General features: G+C 31.5%; 1 long non-coding RNA gene across 1 annotated transcript; it reads right to left on the bottom strand.

Annotated features, from left to right (window-relative positions):
- Nucleotides 1-1,195: 1,195 nt before the first annotated feature.
- On the bottom strand, nucleotides 1,196-1,615 carry LOC131807141 (uncharacterized). The gene is made up of 2 exons (XR_009344307.1): nucleotides 1,426-1,615; nucleotides 1,196-1,350 (listed from the first exon to the last, which is right to left on the bottom strand). It is a non-coding gene; the product is annotated as an uncharacterized LOC131807141 (long non-coding RNA).
- Between the last annotated feature and the right edge of the window lie 8,869 nt (nucleotides 1,616-10,484).

Here is a 10,484-nt window from a genome sequence, read left to right on the forward strand (position 1 = left end):
CAGAAAATTGTCTGTGCAAGTCCACATTTTGGTATAGCCCCCATATAATATTGATGATTTGAAGTACATTAATCACCGATTTTTGTTTTTCAAGTTTGGCATTTGAATATTGTAATGGCTTATGACAAAAGTTGCCAATGTAGGTTTACGGTCGTCGTTTAGACCCTAATATGACGGCTACATTTGGTACTTTTAATATTGAAACCGAGTTTTTAACGGAGTTTATTATTATTATTATTATTATTATTATTATTATTATTATTATTATTATTATTATTATTATTATTATTATTATTATTATTATTATTATTATTGTTATTATAATTATTATTATTATTATTATAATAATAATTATTATTATTATTATTATAATAATTATTATTATTATTATTATTATTATTATTATTATTATTATTATTATTATTTATTATTATTATTATTATTATTATTATTATAGTATTATTATTATTATTATTATTAATATATTATTATTATTTATTATTATTATTATTATTAGTATTAGTATTATTATTATATTAGTATTATTATTTATTATTATATTATTATTATTATTATTATTATTATTATTATTATTATTATTATTATTATTATTATTATTATATTATTATTATTATTATTACTATTATTATTATTATTATTATTATTATTATTATTATTATTATTATTATTATTATTATTATTACTATTGTTTATTATTATTATTATTATTACTATTATTATTATATTATTGTTTTTATTATTATTATTATTATTATTATTATTATTATTAATTTTATTATTATTATTATTATTATTATTATTATTATTATTATTATTATTATTATTATTATTATTATTATTATATTATTATTATTATTATTATTATTATTATTATTATTATTATTATTATTGGTTATTATTTTTATCATTATTATTATTATTAATTTTTTTATTTGAAAATTTCCAAAAATTTGGAAGATCATTTGAGGCTATTCTCTCTATTTACAAGATTTTAATGTTTCTTTCTATAGAAGAACTTGTAAAGATCCCGTCTCGAAAAGCCCTTATCTACAGCAAATGTTTCAAAATTTTTTCTGTTCATAGAAGCTGACTTGAAAATCTTTAGTCTAAAAATTAACTTTTAGCGGTTCATTGTCTGCTGAATTTCTTCTGTCTAGTAAAAAAACACAAAGTGAATGTTTATCTTTTTTTATTTATTAAGTCTAAAATTATTTATTCATCTGCATTGCTATCATCTGCGTTCTCCAAGATTTTACCTATCGTTCGTACATTATCCGCAATGCTATTGATCTTGGCAGCATTCTCATTGACCGTAGATAACAGACGACTCTAAAACCAGATATACCAAATAAATTTTGTTATTGTAAATTACCCTCATAATTTTGTTAAAAATAAATTACTCACGGTGCCATCATTCAAGTCATCCAACCAGTCGGCAGTTGTCAAGCCCCAAGCGCAAACAATGAGTACCACAAAGAAGAGAGCAAAACGTTGTGAATACATTACTGTCTGTTTGAATATTCAATACGAATGATGTAGTTATTAAAACAGATGTGTTCTTTTATATAATGAATGAATATTCGTAGATGACAGCGTGAAGATCTGTCATTACGCTGGGGAAGTACATTCTTACATTAAATATTTTTGTGTCTTTCTTTGTTCGGCGTAGAAAGAAATCCCCTTTAATTTTGTGGTCAGCAACACAGTTTAAGTAAATATGGGTTCTTCCCAGATACCAAGGGAGTTTCGGAACATGGTCTTCAAAAATGAAGTGGACAAAAACTCACATATGAAGTAAATACATGAAATGTTCAACCGGCGAACTTTTTTTTTGGATAGTGTTGGCCATGTAGGATATCACTTAAGAGGCCTAACCCGACTATAGTCTTTGCTTATTTGTTTAATTATGATTTAAATAAAGTCAAGTCCTCAAAAGATATTTTTATGCACTTCGTCAGCGAAAAGTCCAACTTAAAATTTTAGATTCGTGCCAAAAGTTCGTGTAAGGCCTTATTAGGACTCAATTTGCACAATTTGTTCATTCTGACAAACATTTTTATACCCTCAGCCATATAACTAGAGGTTATATAACGATCTAAATAACGATTTTAGACCCTAGGTCTCTTGGACCTATTCCGTTTCAGGACATTTGGAGTCGATCTAGTAATGTTCGCCCGCCTGTCTGTTATGGCTGGTGCGCACGATAACTCTCGAAGGAAGTATTCGACTTGTTCCAAGCTTGGTACATCGTAATAATATTGTCGTTTCGAGGATGGTCAATATCGGTCCACTCCTTCAAAGTGTCACAATTTTCAATGCTTTGGTTTGTTTTCAAAATTATCAAAAACTTATTTTACTGCACTGAAAGAGAAAGGATAATCCGATTTCGCTCCATATTTGCAAGTGCGTAATTGGTTAATCTCGGTCCACTCCATCGAGTACCTCCTCCACAAAGGATCAAACATATCTCAGTTTCAGATACCAACAGTGACCCTAATATCTTATATCGGGATTCCAGCTCTATATCTTCACCCAATACCCAATTTAGTACCACTTAGTCCTTTTGAACAATTGTAGTACAAATTCCCAAAATCACCTCCATATCTAACCCACAGACACCAAAAGTGACATCTATATCGAATTTCAGGATTTCAGCTCTATTTTCGTACAATTGTAGTACACAGTTCCAAAACCACCTACACATGTCCCAGATGGCATATTTCAGATTTCAATCACTATCTTTTCACTCCAAACCAAATTAAACCAAATGTAGTACTATTTAGCACTTTGAGTATACACTTCCAAAACACCCTCTTTATAACATACCTACAACAAACAAGGACCCCAATACAACATGTTAAAATTCCAGCTTCATAGGTTTACCCTAAACCAAACTGCTTCAAATTTAGTAAAGCTTGTCTATATCAAACTTACTTTTCAACCTTGATTTTCATAACAAAGTTTTTAGCTCTATTCGTTCACAATGTAATACCAAATGGTACCATTCTAGAAATTTTGATTGATTTTTTATTCCCTCCACCACAGTATGGAGTGTATATCAGGTTTGTCATTCCGTTTGTAACACCTCTAAATATACATTTTAGACCCCACAAAGTATATATATATTCTAGATCAGCATAAAATTCTATGTCGATTTAGCGATATCCGTCCGTCTATCCATCTATCCGTCTGTGAAACCCACTCAAGCTTCCGAACAAAGTATATTAGGTTGATAAAATTTACTCAAATGTATATTATGTCTGCAGGACTTCTTGTATTAAAAATGGGCCATTTGGGCCGATTTGGTATAGCCCTCATACTACGACGCCTCCCGATATTCGATATTTTAATGATTTTAGCTACATATTCATCGGAATTATTTCAAATTTGGTATTTGAAATTCGCAATAGATACTACAGCCAAAGACAGAAAATTATCTGTGTTCGTTTTGATATAGCTCCCATGTTACCCGCCAATATTCGGTGTTTTGATAATTTTAGCTACATTATTTTTTTCAAGTTTCGAATTTGAATATTGTAATGACTTATGACAAAACTTGCCGATGCAGATCAACGTCGTCGTATAGACCCTAATATAACGGCTACAGTCGGCATTTTTTATTTATTTATTTATTTATTTATTTTTTTTTTTTGAGAATTACGAATTTCGTTCCAAATGGTGTAGGGTATTCAAAGTTCGGCCTGGTCGAACTTACAGCTTTTTTACTGCTTCTTCTTTTTTTTTTTTGTATCGAGTTGAGAGAGCCTAAAACACCAAATTCTAACCAGTTACTATCACATGTGGTCGTCGATAAATGACATTATATATGAGATACCAAAAAGCGGAGTGATTTTTCTATACAGGCTTAAAAAACTTTGTCAAAAATATCAAAAGGGATGCATAGAAATTTTTAACTAATTAAAAATAAGTTTGTACTTTATTGTAAGCACTAAAGAGCTTCAGAAATTCATGTTATATACCTTAATCCCGATTCTTGTACGAAGTATATAGTTCTAACCTGATTGATTTATGGCTTTCGAACATTATTTGATTTCTATTTCAACTACAAAAAAACAACTAATTACAACCATAAACCTTTAGTCAAGCGACCCTTATTAACCCCAATTCAGCTCAGGCAAAAAACGCGTCAAAGGTTACCAACCCTTTGGCTGAAAAAAAGACTGTCACTTTACAAACAGCTATCCAAAGATTTATTATGACAAGCTCTTTAGAATTTGTTTATATGACAAACTATTCAAGTGGAACACATTTTGTGACACACATTTTTTGGGGGAAATTTCCCTAAAAAAGCAAAAAATTTCCAAAGAACAATGAACGCATTAATAATCAAAATGAAAAAAGCTAAATCTATTGTGACAACACTGGAAAAATCTAATATATGAACGAATGCCCATTCAACACTCAAATGTTGAATGGGTAGTGATGTTCATGATTAGATAAAATTGGGGAGACCTATTCACATCAAAAAAAGGAAAAAGAAAATATGATAAAATGTTGAGTTTTTTCGATTTGTTTCTAACACAAAAAAACCGAGATTTGGACTTACAAAACGATGTCACTTCCAAACAAAAGGGAGGAATGTAATTGCTCTTTTCTATTGGCAGAGAGACAATAGCATGTGTGTGCCAACGTTTGTCTTATTCCTACCAAGGGTTAATGTACAGGTCATGATGTATAATCCTTGAAATCCTTCATTCATAAATCGTTCAAAATACGATGCGTATATTCAACATTTTTATTACACGCACAACTGAAAGGGGTGCATGTGTGTGTGCGAGATTTTTTTTTATTAATAAACGAGTAATGCGAATATGTCACTGTGAGTTTTTCATGGCAATAAATCCAAATGAAAGAATGTGAATCTTATAAGTAATGATGGATGAATGAATAAAAATTCGCATTATGTATTTCAACATGTAAGTTGCCATTTGCAATGATTATGTCAATATATAAGTTGATGTGCAGATGTTGGAGTCTAGTCAAATTTCAAACATAACTGTACCTCGCGATATTCGGTATTTCAATGATTTTAGCCACAATTTCAAAGACATTAAGTTCGGCCGGATCGAACTTCTTATACCCTTTACCCTTGGGTAAAACAAAAACATTTTTATGCAAAAGTATCTGGATCCAAACGTGTTCCACTTTAAACTACAACTCCAGTAGATGGGTAGGAGAATGGTTGGAGCTAATGGGAGCCTATATAGGCATATTTATATTACAACGATTGTAATCTATTGCGAAAATTGAACGAATATCTGATGGAACCGTTAAATGTGTACTATAGGCAAACGAGGACGTATATATACAACGTTCCGATACTGGAGCTAAAACCCATAAAGAACTACAAATATCAATTTTTATACAAATCCATGGACAAAATGTGGCTAAAAACATTAAAATACCGAATATCGGGTGGTACCGTTGTATCGGGCTACAAGAAAACGTGGACTGATATGTACAATTTTCCTCCATCGGAACTAGAACCCATTACGAACTACAAATACCTTTTTTAGACAAATCAAAATACTGAATACAAATTGTTCTTCTCTACGTCAAAAAACGTGAGCTGTATCGTGATTTTAACAGACAGACTGTCATAGTTAAATCGACTTAGAATTTTATACTTAAAAATTTAACTGTACTTCCGATATTTTGACGATTTTGAACACGGACTTACTTATAACTCTGTGTTTGCATTTTGTAAAGGGTGTAAAGGGCTAGGGTCGTAGGGGCCGACAATGTGATGCCCTACAACATTAAAATATGTTGAAGCCCCCTTATGTCCACATCCATTTTGGAAGATTTCGTTTTTGATAGATAGAGAATATTTACGAGCTCCGTCGTGTTGTTAGGTATTCAAAACAATTTCATACGAAAGTTGTGGTCCATTTTACAGCTAAATATAATCCAATGGTCATGCAAAATGCTTTCCTGTACTTAACTCTCTTATCATTCAAAATTCCGTGTCGATTGTTTTTAATTGTGATCTGTACCTGTACTTGTGTCTTGGTCCATTTGAACCCCTGAATGTATATCTCCACACACAATAGGCTTTAATTCTGACCCTAACCCCATGCAAAATTTCGTGAGCATCGTACGATAATTGCGACCTGTATGTAATACCCTCAACTCATAGTGTTGCAGGGTGTAAGAATTACTTAGAAAATGTATAATCTATTTGTGATTTGGCCGGGTTAAAATATTTGCGGTTTAGTGGAAATTTTCATATTTTTTTGATATAAAAGCTATGGTTTATTTTACCCTCTAAATATTGTCCGATTACCATCCAAATTGCTTAGCTTCGGCCCAGCCCTGAACTCTAACTCCATGCAATTTCGGAGTTGATTGGTTAATAATTGTGGCCCATAGAGAAACTGCAAAATCAAAAAAATATTCTGAATTGCACTTGTAGCGTGATTACAAATTAACATGGACAGACGGTCGGACATACATAGCTAGATCGACTCAGCTTGGCGAGATAGGAAGATCCATATATAATTTCCTATATCGGAAATCATTATTTCGAGGTGTTACATATTCTTTGGCCATCAAACTTATAATTCCCCCAACACATAGTGTTGTAGGGTAAGAAAAAAAATATAAATATTTTTTCGCGTAAAATACAATCACAATTTGTTAAATTTTTCCCGATTTGTACAAGCATAAAAATATGTGTGTACAGTATATGTATGGTGATAGCCTTTGCTAAATAAAAATTTAGACAATGTAGGTATATTTAACGGTAAGGCGACATCTATTAAATATGCAATAACTACATATGTCTGAGGTATTGTTGACAAACACCTACTAAACACAATGTTGTCAAATACATATTACTAGAAATTATCGTCGACATATTTTTTGTTTCTTACCTGTTACGTTCCATTTATAAAACATCTGTAAACAAAAGAAATATATAATTTAATGATATCAGGCAAATAAAACAATTTGTTTTAAATCCCTTCAAAATATTATTTTCATACAGATATTGCATATATTCATAGATGTAAGCGACATTCTTTCAATTTGGCTTTAATACGACAACCAAACGAACGGACTACACTATGAAAATATTTTCTACATTTTTAGATGATAACTAGCTGGCCCGGTCCGCGTTGCCGGCCCGTAGTTTTTTGTCTATTATGCATATTTGTCAAAGCATAATTATTCACAGATATGACTGTTATAAGTGTTCACGTACTGGTCGATTAATTTTTAGTCAAATGAGCAGTAATTTGGAATTTACTGTATTTGTACACATCATAATTGAGGGCTGAATGATTTAAGAATAGCCAAAGTTAATTACTTTTTAAACCCATTAGCACCTCAGATTGTGCATTAGAGTCCTCATAAGTCCCCCTAACCATGTCGGTCTGTTTGTCCGCCAAAAGGTGGACTTGAGGGTTACTATTACATGTAGAAAATTCTAAAATTTGTTGATATGTTGAAATTTTTGTGTAAGATTTTCACCCCTCAAATACACAATTTATAGCCAAATCCTTTGAAATATGGTAAAATCAGGAAGTACCTTTATATGGACACTACTGCGAAACATCGGACCTACATTGAAAATTTTCTTCACCACTTATAATCCAAGATGACAAATAGAGGCCAAATCGAAAATATAGCAGAACAATATAGCAAATATAATTACTATTTATAGTCAAATATAATTACTATTTTACACCCATTACCGTAATATGGGAACTAATTTTTATCTGTCACTTAAATTGTAAATTGGAGACCCCATAAAGTCCATATTTTCATCATAGTATAATTCAATGACGATTCAACAAATATTCGGTCCCGTGCTACTTTTTATATTTGTAATTTGTTCATGTTTTCACAATTTATTCATATAGATGTACATCCCAAATCTACGTTCCCAACCAATATCTCTTGGGGGTACAAATTCAAAAGAATACAAATTTCTTTTCTGACCACACATTAGATGTGAAAGTGGACTTGGGGATACTCCAATGTGGGGACTTTACATGAATAAATTTCTATGTGGCAATATGGGCCCTACTCCGCAAAATTTATGCGAAGAGGTTCTCTACCCCCTAGAAACAAAGATGCCAAATAAGGGCAAAAATAGTGGGTCAATAGAAAGTGGCGAAGACTCCAAAAATGGCTTAAATCATACGATGATTATTTATGATCGATATCATGACCTGCAAAAGCGATTTAAGGTATCTAAATGTTCAGGAAGAATTTTTGGAAGGATAGAAATCCTTTCTTACTAAAAGTCCCATTCGCTCTACTATTTTGCACCCTTTATATTTGGTATTTTACTGATTGTACTCCCAAAATTTTTGCATTTTGAGCTCTCATTGGACGGATTATTGTCACATGAAAGATGTAGGGCACGCTTTGAAATAAGCCCATTAGTCTTTTTCGGTCATTTTTGCTTGTTTAAATGTCTGCGCATCTTCCAGCTGAAGCACGATGTAGGCCCTGGAGTTGAAAGGTAGATGTCAGTTACCATCGTATTTCGCACTTATTTCATTTTTTGGTGAAAAATTGTATATAGTGAAAAATTATTCTTTATTTGTTCACAAAAATCCACTGAATTCAATATGATAAATAACACAAATTGAAAAAAAAAAATTGACAAAAGAAGAATAACAAATTGAAAAAATCTTCAACTTGTTCGCTGATTTTTTTACAGCAACTGTTTAAAGATCCTTACAAAGTTGTCAATAGAATGTACTTTTATTTTAAAATTCAATTCCATTGGAAATTTTTTCGATATTTTCCCGTTTTGAGAATTGCTGCAATGAGATCTCTTTTTTCGTGATTTTTTTAACGATTTTGAAAAAGTAATTATCTTTTAACTTTGTGTGACCACATTAAATTATTTCGGTATCATCTATTCCGTTTCGCCACCACATAATTCGGTACTACACTTCCATGTAACCCGCCATCAATTTCAGTTCTCAAGAAATCAAGTCAATTAAATAAATTGGTATTAATATTCGAATTCAAAAATAAAATATAAAAAACACTACAAATGTACATTAGAAAAAAGTAAGTCAAAATGGAAAAAATCATGCAAAATAAAACATTACTATTGTACTTTTCAAAAGTCAAAATGAAAATGTTTACATATCACATTTTACAAAAATAATTTCAAAATCGTTTTACTAAAACGTATTTTTTATATCAAGACTTTGCAGGGGATAGATAGATGTAGCTTATGCCAAAAAGACGCAAAATTGATTTTTTATGCTCTACACCATAGTGGTAAGGGTATTGTCTTTGTGAATTTGTTGTAAATGGAGAAGTAAGCGAGATAGACCCATAGTTACATTTGAGGATCTTCACAGAATCTCTTTCTGAGTCGATTTATTTATGTCAGTCCATCTATCCATGCATTTGTGTGAACAAAATGCAGGTAAGTATAAAAAATAAAATAACTAATTTAAAGGTGTTTCAATAAAAAACTTTCGTCATCATACCGATTATTTTTTAATGGAAGAAAGTTACATAGCCCACTGTGCAGCAATAAAAAATAGTGCACGCATATGAATGGCACTGCAGGAAAGGCAGTTCCAAGAGCTTTCTAAAACGCTATTACTTGGCCAAATCGATCGTGGAAAATTAGAGAAAAATCGATTTTTCTTATTTTTCAAAAGTTATAAACGAGTCCCACTGTGCGAAAACTAAAAATAGTGCAAGCTCATGGAATAGCACGTTGGAAAGCCCATGAGGTGTACTTTCAAGATATAAACACTCCTGAAAGATTAATCGGGCAGATTTTTTTTAAAAAAATATTTTTCCTAAAGTCAAGTGTTTTCTAGAGGGAAACATAAAATGGCCAATGTGCAGCAATCAAAAATAGTGCACGCATATGAATGGCACTGCAGGAAAGGTCGTTCCAAGAGCTTTCTAAAACGCTATTACTTGGCCAAATCGATCGTGGAAAATTAGAGAAAAATCGATTTTCTTATTTTTCAAAGTTATCAACGAGTCCCACTGTGCGAAAACTAAAAATAGTGCAAGCTCATGGAATAGCACGTTGGAAAGCCCATGAGGTGTGTACTTTCAAGATATAAAACACTCCTGAAAGATTAATCGGGCAGATTTTTTTTAAAAAACTATTTTTCCTAAAGTCAAGTGTTTTCTAGAGGGAAACATAAAATGGCCCACTGTGCAGCAATAAAAAATAGTGCACGCATATGAATGGCACTGCAGGAAAGGTCATTCCAAGAGCTTTCTAAAACGCTATTACTTGGCCAAATCGATCGTGGAAAATTAGAGAAAAATCGATTTTTCTTATTTTTCAAAAGTTATCAACGAGTCCCACTGTGCGAAAACTAAAAATAGTGCAGCTCATGGAATAGCACGTTGGAAAGCCCATGAGGTTCTAATAGCCAGAAAGTACTCCTCGAACCTTTCATTTAAGACCGCCTCATGACGCAGCTAGCATAGTTTTT

This window comes from Musca domestica, unplaced genomic scaffold (assembly GCF_030504385.1).
Source record: "Musca domestica strain aabys unplaced genomic scaffold, Musca_domestica.polishedcontigs.V.1.1 112, whole genome shotgun sequence".
NCBI lineage: Eukaryota > Metazoa > Arthropoda > Insecta > Diptera > Muscidae > Musca > Musca domestica.